The 23,859-nt window shown below is 36.0% G+C and overlaps 9 non-coding genes across 9 annotated transcripts; all 9 read right to left on the bottom strand.

Moving 5' to 3' along the window:
* Window positions 1-236: 236 nt before the first annotated feature.
* Window positions 237-329, bottom strand: TRNAI-UAU (transfer RNA isoleucine (anticodon UAU)). Its single transcript is given in 2 exon segments — window positions 237-272; window positions 292-329. It is a non-coding gene; the product is annotated as a tRNA-Ile (tRNA).
* Window positions 330-2,037: 1,708 nt separating this feature from the next.
* On the bottom strand, window positions 2,038-2,130 carry TRNAI-UAU (transfer RNA isoleucine (anticodon UAU)). Its single transcript is given in 2 exon segments — window positions 2,038-2,073; window positions 2,093-2,130. It is a non-coding gene; the product is annotated as a tRNA-Ile (tRNA).
* A 5,396-nt stretch (window positions 2,131-7,526) lies between these two features.
* TRNAI-UAU (transfer RNA isoleucine (anticodon UAU)) lies at window positions 7,527-7,619 on the bottom strand. The gene is given in 2 exon segments: window positions 7,527-7,562; window positions 7,582-7,619. It is a non-coding gene; the product is annotated as a tRNA-Ile (tRNA).
* A 2,597-nt stretch (window positions 7,620-10,216) lies between these two features.
* Window positions 10,217-10,309, bottom strand: TRNAI-UAU (transfer RNA isoleucine (anticodon UAU)). Its single transcript is given in 2 exon segments — window positions 10,217-10,252; window positions 10,272-10,309. It is a non-coding gene; the product is annotated as a tRNA-Ile (tRNA).
* Window positions 10,310-15,296: 4,987 nt separating this feature from the next.
* Window positions 15,297-15,389, bottom strand: TRNAI-UAU (transfer RNA isoleucine (anticodon UAU)). The gene is given in 2 exon segments: window positions 15,297-15,332; window positions 15,352-15,389. It is a non-coding gene; the product is annotated as a tRNA-Ile (tRNA).
* A 2,604-nt stretch (window positions 15,390-17,993) lies between these two features.
* Window positions 17,994-18,086, bottom strand: TRNAI-UAU (transfer RNA isoleucine (anticodon UAU)). Its single transcript is given in 2 exon segments — window positions 17,994-18,029; window positions 18,049-18,086. It is a non-coding gene; the product is annotated as a tRNA-Ile (tRNA).
* Window positions 18,087-19,808: 1,722 nt separating this feature from the next.
* On the bottom strand, window positions 19,809-19,901 carry TRNAI-UAU (transfer RNA isoleucine (anticodon UAU)). The gene is given in 2 exon segments: window positions 19,809-19,844; window positions 19,864-19,901. It is a non-coding gene; the product is annotated as a tRNA-Ile (tRNA).
* Window positions 19,902-20,694: 793 nt separating this feature from the next.
* Window positions 20,695-20,787, bottom strand: TRNAI-UAU (transfer RNA isoleucine (anticodon UAU)). Its single transcript is given in 2 exon segments — window positions 20,695-20,730; window positions 20,750-20,787. It is a non-coding gene; the product is annotated as a tRNA-Ile (tRNA).
* Window positions 20,788-23,485: 2,698 nt separating this feature from the next.
* TRNAI-UAU (transfer RNA isoleucine (anticodon UAU)) lies at window positions 23,486-23,578 on the bottom strand. Its single transcript is given in 2 exon segments — window positions 23,486-23,521; window positions 23,541-23,578. It is a non-coding gene; the product is annotated as a tRNA-Ile (tRNA).
* Window positions 23,579-23,859: the final 281 nt, after the last annotated feature.

Here is a 23,859-nt window from a genome sequence, read left to right as displayed (position 1 = left end):
TGATGCAACTGCTTTACCAACAGTATGTTAATCTTTTCCATTGCTGTTTTGTTGGCTGACTGAAGGAAGATATGCAGTGCATTTGAACCAAAGCAGATGTGTGCTGACAACTTAAATGCACAATCATGTTTGTGTTTTTCTTTCTTTCTTCCATCCTTTGTAATATCATATTAAATATTAAGGTAGCAGTTTATAATCAATGACTAATGACATAAGAAAAGGAAAAAAAAACAGTATGCTCCAGGTGAGGCTTGAACTCACAACCTCGGCATTGCTCAACAGATTCTGTCTTATAAGAACCACGCGCTGACCAATTGCGCCACTGGAGCACTTTGCAGATTAATTGGTTATGCTAGATGTGGATTTTATTCAATACAATCAGTACAGTCATAAGAATTGAAAAATAAAATCATTTTTGGTGATGAATGATGAGCAACAAAGGAACATGCATGCCAGATGGCACTTGAGTAAGCTGTCCACAGTGATAGAAAAGGTTTAAAAAATAACAACAACAATGTTATCATAATTAATGTCATATTTTAGCTTCTGTGGTCATTTTTTACAAGCTAAACACTGCAAGACTGTTTTACAGTTGAAGCAAGGATAAAATATCAACTCTAGTGATGAGACACTTGCTGTAATGACTTCCAACTCAGACGGGACTTAAACCCACAACCACAGGCTTAGGAGAACAGTGCCTTACCTATTATGCCAGTGGTGCTTACTGATGTTCTTATTTAAGACTGTTAGGTTTTTAATAGTCAATTATTTATTTTTGGGGAAAAAGTGAAGCTGTTTACTGTGTTCTTTGCATTACCAAGTCCAGCAACAAAAGTGCTGGTATTATCCAGAGCTGTCAGTATGGATTATCATGCTATATTGCAGAAAATCAATTTGATGCAACTGCTTTACCAACAGTATGTTCATCTTTTCCATTGCTGTTTTGTTGGCTGACTGAAGGAAGATATGCAGTGCATTTGAAACAAAGCAGATGTGTGCTGACAACTTAAATGCACAATCATGTTTGTGTTTTTTCTTTCTTTCTTCCATCCTTTGTAATATCATATTAAATATTAAGGTAGCAGTTTATAATCAATGACTAATGACATAAGAAAAGGAAAAAAAACAGTATACAAAGATGCTCCAGGTGAGGCTGAAACTCACAACTTTGGCATTGCTCAACAGATACTGTCTTATAAGTACCGCACGCTGTCCAATTGCGCCACTGGAGCACTTTGCAGCATTGATTGGTTATGCTAGATGTGGATTTTATTCAATACAATCAGTACAGTCATAAGAATTGAAAAAGAAAATCATTTTTGGTGATGAATGATGGGCAACAAAGGAACATGCATGCCAGATGGCACTTGAATAAGCTGTCCACGGTGATAAAAAAGGTTTAAAAAACAACAACAACAATGTTATCATAATTAATGTCATATTTTAGCTTCTGTGGTCATTTTTTACATGCTAAACACTGCAAGACTGTTTTACAGTTGAAGCAAGGATAAAATATCAACTCTAGTGATGAGACACTTGCTGTAATGACTTCCACCCCATATGGGACTTGGACCCCCTGGCTTAGGAGGGCAGTGACTTATCCATTATGCCAGTGGTGCTTACTGATGTTCTTATTTAAGACTGTTAGGTTTTTAATAGTCAAATATTTATTTTTGATGAAAAAGTGAAGCTGTTTACTGTGTTCTTTGCATTATTAAGTCCAGCAAGAAATGTGCTGGTACTATCCAGAGCTGTCAGTATGGATTATCATGCTATATTGCAGAAAATCAATTTGATGCAACTGCTTTATCAACAGTATGTTAATTTTTTCCATTGCTGTTTTGTTTGCTGACTGAAGGAAGATATGCAGTGCATTTGAACCAAAGCAGATGTGTGCTGACAACTTAAATGCACAATCATGTTTGTGTTTTTTCTTTCTTTCTTCCATCCTTTGTAATATCAAAATAAATATTAAGGTAGCAGTTTATAATCAATGACTAATGACATAAGAAAAGGAAAAAAAACAGTATACAAAGATGCTCCAGATGAGGCTTGAACTCACAACCTCGGCATTGCTCAACAGATACTGTCTTATAAGTACCACACGCTGACCAATTGCGCCACTGGAGCACCTTGTAGCATTAATTGATTATGCGAGATGTGGATTTTTTTCAATATAATCAGTACAGTCATAAGAATTGAAAAAGAAAATCATTTTTGGTGATAAATGATGAGCAACAAAGGAACATGCATGCCAGATGGCACTTGAATAAGCTGTCCACGGTGATAGAAAAGGTTTAAAAAACAACAACAACAACAACAATGTTATCATAATTAATGTAATATTTTAGCTTCTGTGGTCATTTTTTACAAGCTAAACACTGCAAGACTGTTTTACAGTTGAAGCAAGGATAAAATATCAACTCTAGTGATGAGACACTTGCTGTAATGACTTCCAACGCAGACGGGACTTAAACCCACAACGACTGGCTTAGGAGAACAGTGCCTTATCCATTATGCCAGTGGTGCTTACTGATGTCCTTATTTAAGACTGATAGGTTTTTAATAGTCAATTATTTATTTTTGAAGAAAAGTTAAGCTGTTTACTGTGTTCTTTGCATTGCCAAGTCCAGCAAGAAATGTGCTGGTACTGTCCAGAGCTGTCAGTATGGATTATCATGCTATATTGCAGAAAATCAATTTGATGCAACTGCTTTACCAACAGTATGTTAATCTTTTCCATTGCTGTTTTGTTGGCTGACTGAAGGAAGATATGCAGTGCATTTGAACCAAAGCAGATGTGTGCTGACAACTTAAATGCACTATTATGTTTGTGTGCTTTCTTTCTTTCTTTCTTCCATCCTTTGTGATATCATATTAAATATTAAGGTAGCAGTTTATAATAAATGACTAATGACATAAGAAAAGGAAAAAAAACAGTATACAAAGATGATCCAGGTAAGGCTTGAACTCACAACCTCGGAATTGCTCAACAGATACTGTCTTATAATTACTGCGCACTGACCAATTGCGCCACTGGAGCACTTTGCAGCATTAATTGGTTATGCTAGATGTGGATTTTATTCAATACAATCAGTACAGTCATAAGAATTGAAAAAGAAAATCATTTTTGGTGATGAATGATGAGCAACAAAGGAACATGCATGCCAGATGGCACTTGAATAAGCTATCCACGGTGATAGAAAAGGTTTAAAAAACAACAACAACAATGTTATCATAATTAATGTCATATTTTAGCTTCTGTGGTCATTTTTTACAAGCTAAACACTGCAAGACTGTTTTACAGTTGAAGCAAGGATAAAATATCAACTCTAGTGATGAGACACTTGCTGTAATGACTTCCAACTCAGACGGGACTTAAACCCACAACCACTGGCTTAGCAGAACAGTGCCTTATCCATTATGCCAGTGGTGCTTACTGATGTCCTTATTTAAGACTGATAGGTTTTTAATAGTCAATTATTTATTTCTGAGAAAAAGTGAAGCTGTTTAATGTGTTCTTTGCATTACCAAGTCCAGCAAGAAATGTGCTGGTACTATCCAGAGCTGTCAGTATGGATTATCATGCTATATTGCAGAAAATCAATTTGATGCAACTGCTTTACCAACAGTATGTTAATCTTTTCCATTGCTGTTTTGTTGGCTGACTGAAGGAAGATATGCAGTGCATTTGAACCAAAGCAGATGTGTGCTGACAACTTAAATGCACAATCATGTTTGTGTTTTTTCTTTCTTTCTTCCATCCTTTGTAATATCATATTAAATATTAAGGTAGCAGTTTATAATCTATGACTAATGACATAAGAAAAGTTAAAAAAAAAACAGTATACAAAGAAGCTCCAGGTGAGGCTTGATGAGTTCAAGCCTCACCTGGAGCTTCTTTGTATACTGTTTTTTTTTCCATTTCTTATGTCAACCTCGGCATTGCTCAACAGATACTGTCTTATAAGTACCGCGCGCTGACCAATTGTGCCACTGGAGCACTTTGCAGCATTAATTGGTTATACTAGATGTGGATTTTATTCAATACAATCAGTACAGTCATAAGAATTGAAAAAGAAAATCATTTTTGGTGATAAATGATGAGCAACAAAGGAACATGCATGCCAGATGGCACTTGAATAAGCTGTCCACGGTGATATAAAAGGTTTAAAAAACAACAACAACAACAACAACAATGTTATCATAATTAATGTCATATTTTAGCTTCTGTGGTCATTTTTTACAAGCTAAACCCTGCAAGACTGTTTTATAGTTGAAGCAAGGATAAAATATCAACTCTAGTGATGAGACACTTGCTGTAATGACTTCCAACTCAGACGGGACTTAAACCCACAACGACTGGCTTAGGAGAACAGTGCCTTACCCATTATGCCAGTGGTGCTTACTGATGTTCTTATTTAAGACTGTTAGGTTTCTAATAGTCAATTATTTATTCTTGAGGAAAAAGTGAAGCTTTTTACTGTGTTCTTTGCATTACCAAGTCCAGCAAGAAATGTGCTGGTACTATCCAGAGCTGTCAGTATGGATTATCATGCTATATTGCAGAAAATCAATTTGATGCAACTGCTTTACCAACAGTATGTTAATCTTTTCCATTGCTGTTTTGTTGGCTGACTGAAGGAAGATATGCAGTGCATTTGAACCAAAGCAGATGTGTGCTGACAACTTAAATGCACAATCATGTTTGTGTATTTTCTTTCTTTCTTCCATCCTTTGTAATATCATATTAAATATTAAGGTAGAAGTTTATAATCAATGACTAATGACATAAGAAAAGGAAAAAAAACAGCATACAAAGAAGCTCCAGGTGGGCTTGAACTCACAACTTCGGCATTGCTCAACAAATACTGTCTTATAAGTACCACGTGCTGACCAATTGCGCCACTGGAGCACTTTGCAGCGTTGATTGGTTATGCTAGATGTGGATTTTATTCAATACAATCAGCACAGTCATAAGAATTGAAAAAGAAAATCATTTTTGGTGATAAATGATGAGCAACAAAGGAACATGCATGCCATATGGCACTTGAATAAGCTGTCCACGGTGATAGAAAAGGTTTAAAAAACAACAACAACAATGTTATCATAATTAATGTCATATTTTAGCTTCTGTGGTCATTTTTTACAAGCTAAACACTGCAATACTGTTTTACAGTTGAAGCAAGGATAAAATATCAACTCTAGTAATGAGACACTTGCTGTAATGACTTCCAACTCAGACGGGACTTAAACCCACAACCACTGGCTTAGGAGAACAGTGCCTTATCCATTATGCCAGTGGTGCTTACTGATGTCCTTATTTAAGACTGATAGGTTTTTAATAGTCAATTATTTATTTTTGAAAAAAAGTGAAGCTGTTTACTGTGTTCTTTGCATTACCAAGTCCAGCAAGAAATGTGCTGGTACTATCCAGAGCTGTCAGTATGGATTATCATGCTATATTGCAGAAAATCAATTTGATGCAACTGCTTTACCAACAGTATGTTAATCTTTTCCATTGCTGTTTTGTTGGCTGACTGAAGGAAGATATGCAGTGCATTTGAACCAAAGCAGATGTGTGCTGACAACTTAAATGCACAATCATGTTTGTGTTCTTTCTTTCTTTCTTCCATCCTTTGTAATATCATATTAAATATTAAGGTAGCAGTTTATAATCAATGACTAATGACATAAGAAAAGGAAAAAAAACAGTATATAAAGATGCTCCAGGTGAGGCTTGAACTCACAACCTCGGCATTGCTCAACAGATACTGTCTTATAAGTACCGTGAGCTGATCAATTGCGCCACTGGAGCACTTTGCAGCTTTGATTGGTTATGCTAGATGTGGATTTTATTCAATACAATCAGTACAGTCATAAGAATTGAAAAATAAAATCATTTTTGGTGATGAATGATGAGCAACAAAGGAACATGCATGCCAGATGGCACTTGAATAAGCTGTCCACGGTGATATAAAAGGTTTAAAAAACAACAACAACAACAACAATGTTATCATAATTAATGTCATATTTTAGCTTCTGTGGCCATTTTTTACAAGCTAAACCCTGCAAGACTGTTTTATAGTTGAAGCAAGGATAAAATATCAACTCTAGTGATGAGACACTTGCTGTAATGACTTCCAACTCAGACGGGACTTAAACCCACAACGACTGGCTTAGGAGAACAGTGCCTTACCCATTATGCCAGTGGTGCTTACTGGTGTTCTTATTTAAGACTGTTAGGTTTCTAATAGTCAATTATTTATTCTTGAGGAAAAAGTGAAGCTTTTTACTGTGTTCTTTGCATTACCAAGTCCAGCAAGAAATGTGCTGGTACTATCCAGAGCTGTCAGTATGGATTATCATGCTATATTGCAGAAAATCAATTTGATGCAACTGCTTTACCAACAGTATGTTAATCTTTTCCATTGCTGTTTTGTTGGCTGACTGAAGGAAGATATGCAGTGCATTTGAACCAAAGCAGATGTGTGCTGACAACTTAAATGCACAATCATGTTTGTGTTCTTTCTTTCTTTCTTCCATCCTTTGTAATATCATATTAAATATTAAGGTAGCAGTTTATAATCAATGACTAATGACATAAGAAAAGGAAAAAAAACAGTATATAAAGATGCTCCAGGTGAGGCTTGAACTCACAACCTCGGCATTGCTCAACAGATACTGTCTTATAAGTACCGTGAGCTGATCAATTGCGCCACTGGAGCACTTTGCAGCTTTGATTGGTTATGCTAGATGTGGATTTTATTCAATACAATCAGTACAGTCATAAGAATTGAAAAATAAAATCATTTTTGGTGATGAATGATGAGCAACAAAGGAACATGCATGCCAGATGGCACTTGAATAAGCTGTCCATGGTCATAGAAAAGGTTTAAAAAATAACAACAACAATGTTATCATAATTAATGTCATATTTTAGCTTCTGTGGTCATTTTTTACAAGCTAAACACTGCAAGACTGTTTTACAGTTGAAGCAAGGATAAAATATCAACTCTAGTGATGAGACACTTGCTGTAATGACTTCCACCCCATATGGGACTTGGACCCCCTGGCTTAGGAGGGCAGTGACTTATCCATTATGCCAGTGGTGCTTACTGATGTTCTTATTTAAGACTGTTAGGTTTTTAATAGTCAATTATTTATTTTTGATGAAAAAGTGAAGCTGTTTACTGTGTTCTTTGCATTACCAAGTCCAGCAAGAAATGTGCTGGTACTATCCAGAGCTGTCAGTATGGATTATCATGCTATATTGCAGAAAATCAATTTGATGCAACTGCTTTACCAACAGTATGTTAATCTTTTCCATTGCTGTTTTGTTGGCTGACTGAAGGAAGATATGCAGTGCATTTGAACCAAAGCAGATGTGTGCTGACAACTTAAATGCACAATCATGTTTGTGTTTTTTCTTTCTTTTTTCCATCCTTTGTAATATCATATTAAATATTAAGGTAGCAGTTTATAATCAATGACTAATGACATAAGAAAAGGAAAAAAAAACAGTATGCTCCAGGTGAGGCTTGAACTCACAACCTCGGCATTGCTCAACAGATTCTGTCTTATAAGAACCGCGCGCTGACCAATTGCGCCACTGGAGCACTTTACAGCATTGATTGGTTATGCTAGATGTGGATTTCATTCAATACAATCAGTACAGTCATAAGAATTGAAAAATAAAATCATTTTTGGTGATGAATGATTAGCAACAAAGGAACATGCATGCCAGATGGCACTTGAATAAGCTGTCCACGGTGACTGAAAAGGTTTAAAAAACAACAACAACAATGTTATCATAATTAATGTCATATTTTAGCTTCTGTGGTCATTTTTTACAAGCTAAACACTGCAAGACTGTTTTACAGTTGAAGCAAGGATAAAATATCATCTCTAGTGATGAGACACTTGCTGTAATGACTTCCAACTCAGACGGGACTTAAACCCACAACCACAGGCTTAGGAGAACAGTGCCTTACCCATTATGCTAGTGGTGCTTACTGATGTTCTTATTTAAGACTGTTAGGGTTTTAATAGTCAATTATTTATTTTTGAGGAAAAAGTGAAGCTGTTTACTGTGTTCTTTGCATTACCAAGTCCAGCAACAAAAGTGCTGGTACTATCCAGAGCTGTCAGTATGGATTATCATGCTATATTGCAGAAAATCAATTTGATGCAACTGCTTTACCAACAGTATATTCATCTTTTCCTTTGCTGTTTTGTTGGCTGACTGAAGGAAGATATGCAGTGCATTTGAAACAAAGCAGATGTGTGCTGACAACTTAAATGCACAATCATGTTTGTGTTTTTTCTTTCTTTTTTCCATCCTTTGTAATATCATATTAAATATTAAGGTAGCAGTTTATAATCAATGACTAATGACATAAGAAAAGGAAAAAAATCAGTATACAAAGATGTTCACAACTTTGGCATTGCTCAACAGATACTGTCTTATAAGTACCGCGCGCTGACCAATTGCGCCACTGGAGCACTATGCAGCATTGATTGGTTATGCTATATGTGGATTTTATTCAATACAATCAGTACAGTCATAAGAATTGAAAAAGAAAATCATTTTTGGTGATGAATGATGAGCAACAAAGAAACATGCATGCCAGATGGCACTTGAATAAGCTGTCCACGGTGATAGAAAAGGTTTAAAAAACAACAACAACAATGTTATCATAATTAATGTCATATTTTAGCTTATGTGATCATTTTTTACAAGCTAAACACTGCAAGACTGTTTTAAAGTTGAAGCAAGGATAAAATATCAACTCTAGTGATGAGACACTTGCTGTAATGACTTCCACCCCATATGGGACTTGGACCCCCTGGCTTAGGAGGGCAGTGACTTATCCATTATGCCAGTGGTGCTTACTGATGTTCTTATTTAAGACTGTTAGGGTTTTAATAGTCAATTATTTATTTTTGAGGAAAAAGTGAAGCTGTTTACTGTGTTCTTTGCATTACCAAGTCCAGCAAGAAATGTGCTGGTACTATCCAGAGCTGTCAGTATGGATTATCATGCTATATTGCAGAAAATCAATTTGATGCAACTGCTTTACCAACAATATGTTAATCTTTTTCATTGCTGTTTTGTTGGTTGACTGAAGGAAGATATGCAGTGCATTTGAACCAAAGCAGATGTGTGCTGACAACTTTAATGCACAATCATGTTTGTGTTTTTTCTTTCTTTCTTCCATCCTTTGTAATATCATATTAAATATTAAGGTAGCAGTTTATAATCAATGACTAATGACATAAGAAAATGAAAAAAAAAACAGTATACAAAGATGCTCCAGGTGAGGCTTGAACTCACAACCTCAGCATTGCTCAACAGATATTGTCTTATAAGTACCGCACACTGACCAATTGCGCCACTGGAGCACTTTACAGTAATAATTGATTATGCTAGATGTGGATTTTATTCAATACAATCAGTACAGTCATAAGAAATGAAAAAGAAAATCATTTTTGGTGATAAATGATGAGCAACAAAGGAACATGCATGCCAGATGGCACTTGAATAAGCTGTCCACGGTTATAGAAAAGGTTTAAAAAACAACAACAACAATGTTATCATAATTAATGTCATATTTTAGCTTCTGTGGTCATTTTTTACAAGCTAAACACTGCAAGACTGTTTTACAGTTGAAGCAAGGATAAAATATCAACTCTAGTGATGAGACACTTGCTGTAATGGCTTCCAACTGAGACGGGACTTAAATTCACAACCACTGGCTTAGGAGAACAGTGCCTTATCCATTATGTCAGTGGTGCTTACTGATGTTCTTATTTGAGACTGATAGGTTTTTAGTAGTCAATTATTTATTTTTGAAAAAAAGTGAAGCTGTTTACTGTGTTCTTTGCATTTCCAAGTCCAGCAAGAAATGTGCTGGTACTATCCAGAGCTGTCAGTATGGATTATCATGCTATATTGCAGAAAATCAATTTGATGCAACTGCTTTACCAACAGTATGTTAATCTTTTCCATTGCTGTTTTGTTGGCTGACAGAAGGAAGATATGCAGTGCATTTGAACCAAAGCAGATGTGTGCTGACAACTTAAATGCACAATCATGTTTGTGTTTTTTCTTTCTTTCTTCCATCCTTTGTAATATCATATTAAATATTAAGGTAGCAGTTTATAATCAATAACTAATGACATAAGAAAAGGAAAAAAAAACAGTATACAAAGATGCTCCAGGTGAGGCTTGAACTCACAACCTCGGCATTGCTCAACAGATACTGTCTTATAAGTACCGCGCGCTGACCAATTGCACCACTGGAGCACTTTGCAGGATTCATTGGTTATGCTAGATGTGGATTTTATTCAATACAATCAGTACAGTCATAAGAATTGAAAAAGAAAATCATTTTTGGTGATGAATGAGGAGCTACAAAGGAACATGCATGCCAGATGGCACTTGAATAAGCTGTCCACGGTGATAGAAAAGGTTTAAAAATCAACAACAATGTTATCATAATTAATGTCATATTTTAGCTTCTGTGGTCATTTTTTACATGCTGAACACTGCAAGACTATTTTACAGTTGAAGCAAGGATAAAATATCAACTCTAGTGATGAGATACTTGCTGTAATGACTTCCACCCCATATGGGACTTGGACCCCGTGGCTTAGGAGGGCAGTGACTTATCCATTATGCCAGTGGTGCTTACTGATGTTCTTATTTAAGACTGTTAGGTTTTTAATAGTCAATTATTTATTTTTGAGGAAAAAGTGAAGCTGTTTACTGTGTTCTTTGCATTACCAAGTCCAGCAAGAAATGTGCTGGTACTATCCAGAGCTGTCAGTATGGATTATCATGCTATATTGCAGAAAATCAATTTGATGCAACTGCTTTACCAACAGTATGTTAATCTTTTCCATTGCTGTTTTGTTGGCTGACTGAAGGAAGATATGCAGTGCATTTGAACCAAAGCAGATGTGTGCTGACAACTTAAATGCACAATCATGTTTGTGTTTTTTCTTTCTTTCTTCCATCCTTTGTAATATCATATTAAATATTAAGGTAGCAGTTTATAATCAATGACTAATGACATAAGAAAAGGAAAAAAAATAGTGTACAAAGATGCTCCAAGTGAGGCTTGAACTCACAACATCGGCATTGCTCAACAGATACTGTCTTATAAGTACCGCGCGCTGACTAATTGAGCCACTGGAGCACTTTGCAGCATTAATTGGTTATGCTAGATGTGGATTTTATTCAATACAATCAGTACAGTCATAAGAATTGAAAAAGAAAATCATTTTTGGTGATGAATGATGAGCAACAAAGGAACATGCATGCCAGATGGCACTTGAATAAGCTGTCCACGGTGATAGAGAAGGTTTAAAAAAACAACAACAACAATGTTATCATAATTAATGTCATATTTTAGCTTCTGTGGTCATTTTTTACAAGCTAAACACTGCAAGACTGTTTTACTGTTGAAGCAAGGATAAAATATCAACTCTAGTGATGAGACACTTGCTGTAATGACTTCCACCCAGAGGCAGAACTCTGGGAGGCAATGGAGTCATCTGCCACCGGGCTCCTGCTCTGAAGGGGGCACCTCTCCTCCCACTCTGTGACACCATTGAATTAAGTTAATTGATAGCTGTCGCTGTCTTTTCAGTGGCCGACTTCCTCACTGGTCCCTGCACCTTACAAATCACACCCTCTTTATTATACAGAATATACACATTTTACAAGTGTCACATCCAGGATTAGAAACCACAACCTATTACACTGGAAGCAGACACCTTACTGATGAAGCTGTTTGCTCCTGTATAGGAAATATGAGAGTTCTAACTATATGAAGATACTTCTCTGACAATTACACGTAACTTCATATAGTTAGAATTCTCATGCTTCCTCTACATGAGCAAATATCTCTATCAGTAAAGTATCTGCTGTTACTGTAACAGGTCATGGGTTTTTATCCTGGGTATGACTGCTAAGAAATGTGTGATTTAAAATAAAACACAATGAAATGTATAAATACAGTATATATATTTTTTTCAGAAATAGGGGGGCACCAATATTTATCTTGCCTCCGGGCAACTGGGACGAACTTACGCCACTGCTTCCACCACATATGGGACTTGGACCCCCTGGCTTAGGAGGGCAGTGACTTATCCATTATGCCAGTGGTGCTTACTGATGTTCTAATTTAAGACTGTTAGGTTTTTAATAGTCAATTATTTATTTTTGAGGAAAAAGTGAAGCTGTTTACTGTGTTCTTTGCATTACCAAGTCCAGCAAGAAATGTGCTGGTACTATCCAGAGCTGTCAGTATGGATTATCATGCTATATTGCAGAAAATCAATTTGATGCAACTGCTTTACCAACAGTATGTTAATCTTTTCCATTGCTGTTTTGTTGGCTGACTGAAGGAAGATATGCAGTGCATTTGAACCAAAGCAGATGTGTGCTGACAACTTAAATGCACAATCATGTTTGTGTTTTTTCTTTCTTTCTTCCATCCTTTGTAATATCATCTTAAATATTATGGTAGCAGTTTATAATCAATGACTAATGACATAAGAAAAGGAAAAAAAAACTGTATACAAAGATGCTCCAAATGAGGCTTGAACTCACAACCTCGGCATTGCTCAACAGATACTGTCTAATAAGTACCGCGCGCTGACCAATTGCGCCACTGGAGCACTTTGCAGCATTAATTGGTTATGCTAGATGTGGATTTTATTCAATACAATCAGTACAGTCATAAGAATTGAAAAAGAAAATCATTTTTGGTGATGAATGATGAGCAACAAAGGAACATGCATGCCAGATGGCACTTGAATAAGCTGTCCACGGTGATAGAAAAGGTTTAAAAAACAACAACAACAATGTTATCATAATTAATGTCATATTTTAGCTCTGTGGTCATTTTTTACAAGCTAAACACTGCAAGACTGTTTTACAGTTGAAGCAAGGATAAAATATCAACTCTAGTGATGAGACACTTGCTGTAATGACTTCCACCCCATATGGGACTTGGACCCCCTGGCTTAGGAGGGCAGTGACTTATCCATTATGCCAGTGGTGCTTACTGATGTTCTTATTTAAGACTGTTAGGTTTTTAATAGTCAATTATTTATTTTTGAGTAAAAAGTGAAGCTGTTTACTGTGTTCTTTGCATTACCAAGTCCAGCAAGAAATGTGCTGGTACTATCCAGAGCTGTCAGTATGGATTATCATGCTATATTGCAGAAAATCAATTTGATGCAACTGCTTTACCAACAGTATGTTAATCTTTTCCATTGCTGTTTTGTTGGCTGACTGAAGGAAGATATGCAGTGCATTTGAACCAAAGCAGATGTGTGCTGACAACTTAAATGCACAATCATGTTTGTGTTTTTTCTTTCTTTCTTCCATCCTTTGTAATATCATGTTAAATACTAAGGTAGCAGTTTATAATCAATGACTAATGACATAAGAAAAGGAAAAAAAAAACAGTATACAAAGATGCTCCAGGTGAGGCTTGAACTCACAACTTTGGCATCGCTCAACAGATACTGTCTTATAAGTACCGCGCGCTGACCTATTGCGCCACTGGAGCACTTTGCAGCATTAGTTGGTTATGCTAGATGTGGATTTTATTCAATAAAATCAGTACAGTCATAAGAATTGAAAAAGAAAATCATTTTTGGTGATGAATGATGAGCAACAAAGGAACATGCATGCCAGATGGCACTTGAATAAGCTGTCCACGGTGATAGAAAAGGTTTAAAAAACAACAAAAACAATGTTATCATAATTAATGTCATATTTTAGCTTCTATGGTCATTTTTTACAAGCTAAACACTGCAAGACTGTTTTACAGTTGAAGCAAGGATAAAATATCAACTCTAGTGATGAGACACTTGCTGTAATGACTTCCACCCCATATGGGATTTGGACCCCGTGGCTTAGGAGGGCAGTGACTTATCCATTATGCCAGTGGTGCTTACTGATGTTCTTATTTAAGACTGATATTTTTTTAATAGTCAATTATTTATTTTTGATGAAAAAGTGAAGCTGTTTACTGTGTTCTTTGCATTACCAAGTCCAGCAAGAAATGTGCTGGTACTATCCAGAGCTGTCAGTATGGATTATCATGCTATATTGCAGAAAATCAATTTGATGCAACTGCTTTACCAACAGTATGTTAATCTTTTCCATTGCTGTTTTGTTGGCTGACTGAAGGAAGATATGCAGTGCATTTGAACCAAAGCAGATGTGTGCTGACAACTTAAATGCACAATCATGTTTGTGTTTTTTCTTTCTTTCTTCCATCCTTTGTAATATCATATTAAATATTAAGGTAGCAGTTTATAATCAATGACTAATGACATAAGAAAAGGAAAAAAAATAGTGTACAAAGATACTCCAAGTGAGGCTTGAACTCACAACATCGACATTGCTCAACAGATACTGTCTTATAAGTACCGCGCGCTGACCAATTGCGCCACTGGAGCACTTTGCAGCATTAATTGGTTATGCTAGATGTGGATTTTATTCAATACAATCAGTACAGTCATAAGAATTGAAAAAGAAAATCATTTTTGGTGATGAATGATGAGCAACAAAGGAACATGCATGCCAGATGGCACTTGAATAAGCTGTCCACGGTGATAGAAAAGGTTTAATAAACAACAACAACAACAATGTTATCATAATTAATGTCATATTTTAGCTTCTGTGGTCATTTTTTACAAGCTAAACACTGCAAGACTGTTTTACTGTTGAAGCAAGGATAAAATATCAACTCTAGTGATGAGACACTTGCTGTAATGACTTCCACCACATATGGGACTTGGACCCCCTGGCTTAGGAGGGCAGTGACTTATCCATTATGCCAGTGGTGCTTACTGATGTTCTAATTTAAGACTGTTAGGTTTTTAATAGTCAATTATTTATTTTTGAGGAAAAAGTGAAGCTGTTTACTGTGTTCTTTGCATTACCAAGTCCTGCAAGAAATGTGCTGGTACTATCCAGAGCTGTCAGTATGGATTATCATGCTATATTGCAGAAAATCAATTTGATGCAACTGCTTTACCAACAGTATGTTAATCTTTTCCATTGCTGTTTTGTTGGCTGACTGAAGGAAGATATGCAGTGCATTTGAACCAAAGCAGATGTGTGCTGACAACTTAAATGCACAATCATGTTTGTGTTTTTTCTTTCTTTCTTCCATCCTTTGTAATATCATATTAAATATTAAGGTAGCAGTTTATAATCAATGACTAATGACATAAGAAAAGGGAAAAAAAACAGTATACAAATATGCTCCAAGTGAGGCTTGAACTCACAACCTCGGCATTGCTCAACAGATACTGTCTTATAAGTACCGCGCGCTGACCAATTGCGCCACTGGAGCACTTTGCAGCATTAATTGGTTATGCTAGATGTGGATTTTATTCAATACAATCAGTACAGTCATAAGAATTGAAAAAGAAAATCATTTTTGGTGATGAATGATGAGCAACAAAGGAACATGCATGCCAGATGGCACTTGAATAAGCTGTCCACGGTGATAGAAAAGGTTTAAAAAACAACAACAACAATGTTATCATAATTAATGTCATATTTTAGCTCTGTGGTCATTTTTTACAAGCTAAACACTGCAAGACTGTTTTACAGTTGAAGCAAGGATAAAATATCAACTCTAGTAATGAGACACTTGCTGTAATGACTTCCACCCCATATGGGACTTGGACCCCCTGGCTTAGGAGGGCAGTGACTTATCCATTATGCCAGTGGTGCTTACTGATGTTCTTATTTAAGACTGTTAGGTTTTTAATAGTCAATTATTTATTTTTGAGTAAAAAGTGAAGCTGTTTACTGTGTTCTTTGCATTACCAAGTCCAGCAAGAAATGTGCTGGTACTATCCAGAGCTGTCAGTATGGATTATCATGCTATATTGCAGAAAATCAATTTGATGCAACTGCTTTACCAACAGTATGTTAATCTTTTCCATTGCTGTTTTGTTGGCTGACTGAAGGAAGATATGCAGTGCATTTGAACCAAAGCAGATGTGTGCTGACAACTTAAAGGCACAATCATGTTTGTGTTTTTTCTTTCTTTCTTCCATCCTTTGTAATATCATATTAAATATTAAGGTAGCAGTTTATAATCAATGACTAATGACATAAGAAAAGGAAAAAAAATAGTGTACAAAGATGCTCCAAGTGAGGCCTGAACTCACAACCTCAGCATTGCTCAACAGATACTGTCTTATAAGTACCGCACGCTGACCAATTGCGCCACTGGAGCACTTTGCAGCATTAATTGGTTATGCTAGATATGGATTTTATTCAATACAATCAGTACAGTCATAAGAATTGAAAAAGAAAATCATTTTTGGTGATGAATGATGAGCAACAAAGGAACATGCATGCCAGATGGCACTTGAATAAGCTGTCCACGGTGATAGAAAAGGTTTAAAAAACAACAAAAACAATGTTATCATAATTAATGTCATATTTTAGCTTCTGTGGTCATTTTTTACAAGCTAAACACTGCAAGACTGTTTTACAGTTGAAGCAAGGATAAAATATCAACTCTAGTGATGAGACACTTGCTGTGATGACTTCCACCCCATATGGGATTTGGACCCCGTTGCTTAGGAGGGCAGTGACTTATCCATTATGCCAGTGGTGCTTACTGATGTTCTTATTTAAGACTGATATTTTTTTAATAGTCAATTATTTATTTTTGATGAAAAAGTGAAGCTGTTTACTGTGTTCTTTGCATTACCAAGTCCAGCAAGAAATGTGCTGGTACTATCCAGAGCTGTCAGTATGGATTATCATGCTATATTGCAGAAAATCAATTTGATGCAACTGCTTTACCAACAGTATGTTAATCTTTTCCATTGCTGTTTTGTTGGCTGACTGAAGGAAGATATGCAGTGCATTTGAACCAAAGCAGATGTGTGCTGACAACTTAAATGCACAATCATGTTTGTGTTTTTTCTTTCTTTCTTCCATCCTTTGTAATATCATATTAAATATTAAGGTAGCAGTTTATAATCAATGACTAATGACATAAGAAAAGGAAAAAAAATAGTGTACAAAGATGCTCCAAGTGAGGCTTGAACTCACAACCTCGGCATTGCTCAACAAATACTGTCTTATAAGTACCGCGTGCTGACCAAATGCGCCACTGGAGCACTTTGCAGCATTAATTGGTTATGCTGGATGTGGATTTTATTCAATACAATCAGTACAGTCATAAGAATTGAAAAAGAAAATCATTTTTGGTGATGAATGATGAGCAACAAAGGAATATGCATGCCAGATGGCACTTGAATAAGCTGTCCACGGTGATAGAAAAGGTTTAAAAAACAACAACAACAACAATGTTATCATAATTAATGTCATATTTTAGCTTCTGTGGTCATTTTTTACAAGCTAAACACTGCAAGACTGTTTTACTGTTGAAGCAAGGATAAAATATCAACTCTAGTGATGAGACACTTGCTGTAATGACTTCCACCACATATGGGACTTGGACCCCCTGGCTTAGGAGGGCAGTGACTTATCCATTATGCCAGTGGTGCTTACTGATGTTCTAATTTAAGACTGTTAGGTTTTTAATAGTCAATTATTTATTTTTGAGGAAAAAGTGAAGCTGTTTACTGTGTTCTTTGCATTACCAAGTCCAGCAAGAAATGTGCTGGTACTATCCAGAGCTGTCAGTATGGATTATCATGCTATATTGCAGAAAATCAATTTGATGCAACTGCTTTACCAACAGTATGTTAATCTTTTCCATTGCTGTTTTGTTGGCTGACTGAAGGAAGATATGTAGTGCATTTGAACCAAAGCAGATGTGTGCTGACAACTTAAATGCACAATCATGTTTGTGTTTTTTCTTTCTTTCTTCCATCCTTTGTAATATCATATTAAATATTAAGGTAGCAGTTTATAATCAATGACTAATGACATAAGAAAAGGAAAAAAAAACAGTATACAAAGATGCTCCAAGTGAGGCTTGAACTCACAACCTCGGCATTGCTCAACAAATACTGTCTTATAAGTACCGCGCGCTGACCAATTGCGCCACTGGAGCACTTTGCAGCATTAATTGGTTATGCTAGATGTGGATTTTATTCAATACAATCAGTACAGTCATAAGAATTGAAAAAGAAAATCATTTTTGGTGATGAATGATGAGCAACAAAGGAACATGCATGCCAGATGGCACTTGAATAAGCTGTCCACGGTGATAGAAAAGGTTTAAAAAACAACAACAACAATGTTATCATAATTAATGTCATATTTTAGCTTCTGTGGTCATTTTTTACAAGCTAAACACTGCAAGACTATTTTACAGTTGAAGCAAGGATAAAATATCAACTCTAGTGATGAGACACTTGCTGTAATGACTTCCAACTCAGACAGGACTTAAACCCACAACCACTGGCTTAGGAGAACAGTGCCTTACCCATTATGCCAGTGGTGCTTACTGATGTTCTTATTTAAGACTGATATTTTTTTAATAGTCAATTATTTATTTTTGATGAAAAAGTGAAGCTGTTTACTGTGTTCTTTGCATTACCAAGTCCAGCAAGAAATGTGCTGGTACTATCCAGAGCTGTCAGTATGGATTATCATGCTATATTGCAGAAAATCTATTTGATGCAACTGCTTTACCAACAGTATGTTAATCTTTTCCATTGCTGTTTTGTTGGCTGACTGAAGGAAGATATGCAGTGCATTTGAACCAAAGCAGATGTGTGCTGACAACTTAAATGCACAATCATGTTTGTGTTTTTTCTTTCTTTCTTCCATCCTTTGTAATATCATATTAAATATTAAGGTAGCAGTTTATAATCAATGACTAATGACATAAGAAAAGGAAAAAAAATAGTGTACAAAGATGCTCCAAGTGAGGCTTGAACTCACAACCTCGGCATTGCTCAACAGATACTGTCTTATAAGTACCGCGTGCTGACCAATTGCGCCACTGGAGCACTTTGCAGCATTGATTGGTTATGCTAGATGTGGATTTTATTCAATACAATCAGTACAGTCATAAGAATTGAAAAAGAAAATCATTTTTGGTGATGAATGATGAGCAACAAAGGAACATGCATGCCAGATGGCACTTGAATAAGCTGTCCACGGTGATAGAAAAGGTTTAAAAAACAACAACAACAACAACAATGTTATCATAATTAATGTCATATTTTAGCTTCTGTGGTCATTTTTTACAAGCTAAACACTGCAAGACTGTTTTACTGTTGAAGCAAGGATAAAATATCAACTCTAGTGATGAGACACTTGCTGTAATGACTTCCACCACATATGGGACTTGGACCCCCTGGCTTAGGAGGGCAGTGACTTATCCATTATGCCAGTGGTGCTTACTGATGTTCTAATTTAAGACTGTTAGGTTTTTAATAGTCAATTATTTATTTTTGAGGAAAAAGTGAAGCTGTTTACTGTGTTCTTTGCATTACCAAGTCCAGCAAGAAATGTGCTGGTACTATCCAGAGCTGTCAGTATGGATTATCATGCTATATTGCAGAAAATCAATTTGATGCAACTGCTTTACCAACAGTATGTTAATCTTTTCCATTGCTGTTTTGTTGGCTGACTGAAGGAAGATATGTAGTGCATTTGAACCAAAGCAGATGTGTGCTGACAACTTAAATGCACAATCATGTTTGTGTTTTTTCTTTCTTTCTTTCTTCAATCCTTTGTAATATCATATTAAATACTAAGGTAGCAGTTTATAATCAATGACTAATGACATAAGAAAAGGAAAAAAAAAAACAGTATACAAAGATGCTCCAGGTGAGGCTTGAACTCACAACCTCGGCATTGCTCAACAGATACTGTCTTATAAGTTCCGCGCGCTGACCAATTGCGCCACTGGAGCACTTTGCAGCAATTATTGGTTATGCTAGATGTGGATTTTATTCAATACAATCAGTACAGTCATAAGAATTGAAAAAGAAAATCATTTTTGGTGATAAATGATGAGCAACAAAGGATGGCACTTGAATAAGCTGTCCACGGTGATAGAAAAGGTTTAAAAAAACAACAACAACAATGTTATCATAATTAATGTCATATTTTAGCTTCTGTGGTCATTTTTTACAAGCTAAACACTGCAAGACTGTTTTACAGTTGAAGCAAGGATAAAATATCAACTCTAGTGATGAGACACTTGCTGTAATGACTTCCACCCCATATGGGACTTGGACCCTGTGGCTTAGGAGGGCAGTGACTTATCCATTATGCCAGTGGTGCTTACTGATGTTCTTATTTATGACTGATATTTTTTTAATAGTCAATTATTTATTTTTGATGAAAAAGTGAAGCTGTTTACTGTGTTTTTTGCATTACCAAGTCCAGCAAGAAATGTGCTGGTACTATCCAGAGCTGTCAGTATGGATTATCATGCTATATTGCAGAAAATCAATTTGATGCAACTGCTTTACCAACAGTATGTTAATCTTTTCCATTGCTGTTTTGTTGGCTGACTGAAGGAAGATATGCAGTGCATTTGAACCAAAGCAGATGTGTGCTGACAAGTTAAATGCACAATCATGTTTGTGTTTTTTCTTTCTTTCTTCCATCCTTTGTAATATCATATTAAATATTAAGGTAGCAGTTTATAATCAATGACTAATGACATAAGAAAAGGAAAAAAAAACAGTATACAAAGATGCTCCAAGTGAGGCTTGAACTCACAACCTCGGCATTGCTCAACAAATACTGTCTTATAAGTACCGCGCGCTGACCAATTGCGCCACTGGAGCACTTTGCAGCATTAATTGGTTATGCTAGATGTGGATTTTATTCAATACAATCAGTACAGTCATAAGAATTGAAAAAGAAAATCATTTTTGGTGATGAATGATGAGCAACAAAGGAACATGCATGCCAGATGGCACTTGAATAAGCTGTCCACGGTGATAGAAAAGGTTTAAAAAACAACAACAACAATGTTATCATAATTAATGTCATATTTTAGCTTCTGTGGTCATTTTTTACAAGCTAAACACTGCAAGACTATTTTACAGTTGAAGCAAGGATAAAATATCAACTCTAGTGAAGAGACACTTGATGTAATGACTTCCAACTCAGACAGGACTTAAACCCACAACCACTGGCTTAGGAGAACAGTGCCTTACCCATTATGCCAGTGGTGCTTACTGATGTTCTTATTTAAGACTGTTAGGTTTTTAATAGTCAATTGTTTATTTTTGAGGAAAAAGTGAAGCTGGTTCCTGTGTTCTTTGCATTACCAAGTCCAGCAAGAAATGTGCTGGTACTGTCCAGAGCTGTCAGTATGGATTATCATGCTATATTGCAGAAAATCAATTTGATGCAACTGCTTTACCAACAGTATGTTAATCTTTTCCATTGCTGTTTTGTTGGCTGACTGAAGGAAGATATGCAGTGCATTTGAACCAAAGCAGATGTGTGCTGACAACTTAAATGCACAATCATGTTTGTGTTTTTTCTTTCTTTCTTCCATCCTTTGTAATATCATATTAAATATTACGGTAGCAGTTTATAATCAATGACTAATGACATAAGAAAAGGAAAAAAAAACAGTATACAAAAATGCTCCAGGTGAGGCTTGAACTTACAACCTCTGCATTGCTCAACAGATACTGTCTTATAAGTACCGTGCACTGACAAATTGCGCCACTGGAGCACTTTGCAGCATTAACTGGTTATGCTAGATGTGGATTTTATTCAATACAATAAGTACAGTCATAAGAATTGAAAAAGAAAATCATTTTTGGTGATGAATGATGAGCAAAAAGGAAACATGCATGCCAGGTGGCACTTGAATAAGCTGTCCACGGTGATAGAAAAGGTTTAAAAAACAACAACAACAATGTTATCATAATTAATGTCATATTTTAGCTCTGTGGTCATTTTTTACAAGCTAAACACTGCAAGACTGTTTTACAGTTGAAGCAAGGATAAAATATCAACTCTAGTGATGAGACACTTGCTGTAATGACTTCCACCCCATATGGGACTTAGACCCCCTGGCTTAGGAGGGCAGTGACTTATTCATTATGCCAGTGGTGCTTACTGATGTTCTTATTTAAGACTGTTAGGTTTTTAATAGTCAATTATTTATTTTTGAGGAAAAAGTGAAGCTGTTTACTGTGTTCTTTGCATTACCAAGTCCAGCAAGAAATGTGCTGGTACTATCCAGAGCTGTCAGTATGGATTATCATGCTATATTGCAGAAAATCTATTTGATGCAACTGCTTTACCAACAGTATGTTAATCTTTTCCATTGCTGTTTTGTTGGCTGACTGAAGGAAGATATGCAGTGCATTTGAACCAAAGCAGATGTGTGCTGACAACTTAAATGCACAATCATGTTTGTGTTTTTTCTTTCTTTCTTCCATCCTTTGTAATATCATATTAAACACTAAGGTAGCAGTTTATAATCAATGACTAATGACATAAGAAAAGGAAAAAAAAACAGTATACAAAAATGCTCCAGGTGAGGCTTGAACTCACAACCTCGGCATCACTCAACAGATACTGTCTTATAAGTACTGCGTGCTGACCAATTGCGCCACTGGAGCACTTTGCAGCAATAATTGGTTATGCTAGATGTGGATTTTATTCAATACAATCAGTACAGTCATAAGAATTGAAAAAGAAAATCATTTTTGGTGATAAATGATGAGCAACAAAGGAACATGCATGCCAGATGGCACTTGAATAAGCTGTCCACGGTGATAGAAAAGGTTTAAAAAACAACAACAACAATGTTATCATAATTAATGTCATATTTTAGCTTCTGTGGTCATGTTTTACAAGCTAAACACTGCAAGACTGTTTTACAGTTGAAGCAAGGATAAAATATCAACTCTAGTGATGAGACACTTGCTGTAATGACTTCCACCCCATATGGGACTTGGACCCCGTGGCTTAGGAGGGCAGTGATTTATCCATTATGCCACTTGCTGTAATGACTTCCAACTCAGACGGGACTTAAACCCACAATGACTGGCTTAGGAGAACAGTGCCTTATCCATTATGCCAGTGGTGCTTACTGATGTCCTTATTTAAGACTGATAGGTTTTTAATAGTCAATTATTTATTTTTGAGGAAAAAGTGAAGCTGTTTACTGTGTTCTTTGCATTACCAAGTCCAGCAAGAAATGTGCTGGTACTATCCAGAGCTGTCAGTATGGATTATCATGCTATATTGCAGAAAATCAATTTGATGCAACTGCTTTACCAACAGTATGTTAATCTTTTCCATTGCTGTTTTGTTGGCTGACTGAAGGAAGATATGTAGTGCATTTGAACCAAAGCAGATGTGTGCTGACAACTTAAATGCACAATCATGTTTGTGTTTTTTCTTTCTTTCTTTCTTCAATCCTTTGTAATATCATATTAAATACTAAGGTAGCAGTTTATAATCAATGACTAATGACATAAGAAAAGGAAAAAAAAAAACAGTATACAAAGATGCTCCAGGTGAGGCTTGAACTCACAACCTCGGCATTGCTCAACAGATACTGTCTTATAAGTTCCGCGCGCTGACCAATTGCGCCACTGGAGCACTTTGCAGCAATTATTGGTTATGCTAGATGTGGATTTTATTCAATACAATCAGTACAGTCATAAGAATTGAAAAAGAAAATCATTTTTGGTGATAAATGATGAGCAACAAAGGATGGCACTTGAATAAGCTGTCCACGGTGATAGAAAAGGTTTAAAAAAACAACAACAACAATGTTATCATAATTAATGTCATATTTTAGCTTCTGTGGTCATTTTTTACAAGCTAAACACTGCAAGACTGTTTTACAGTTGAAGCAAGGATAAAATATCAACTCTAGT

Source organism: Pseudophryne corroboree, chromosome 4, assembly GCF_028390025.1.
Source record: "Pseudophryne corroboree isolate aPseCor3 chromosome 4, aPseCor3.hap2, whole genome shotgun sequence".
Taxonomy (NCBI): Eukaryota; Metazoa; Chordata; class Amphibia; order Anura; family Myobatrachidae; genus Pseudophryne; species Pseudophryne corroboree.
This window is presented reverse-complemented; position numbering and strand designations above follow the sequence as displayed.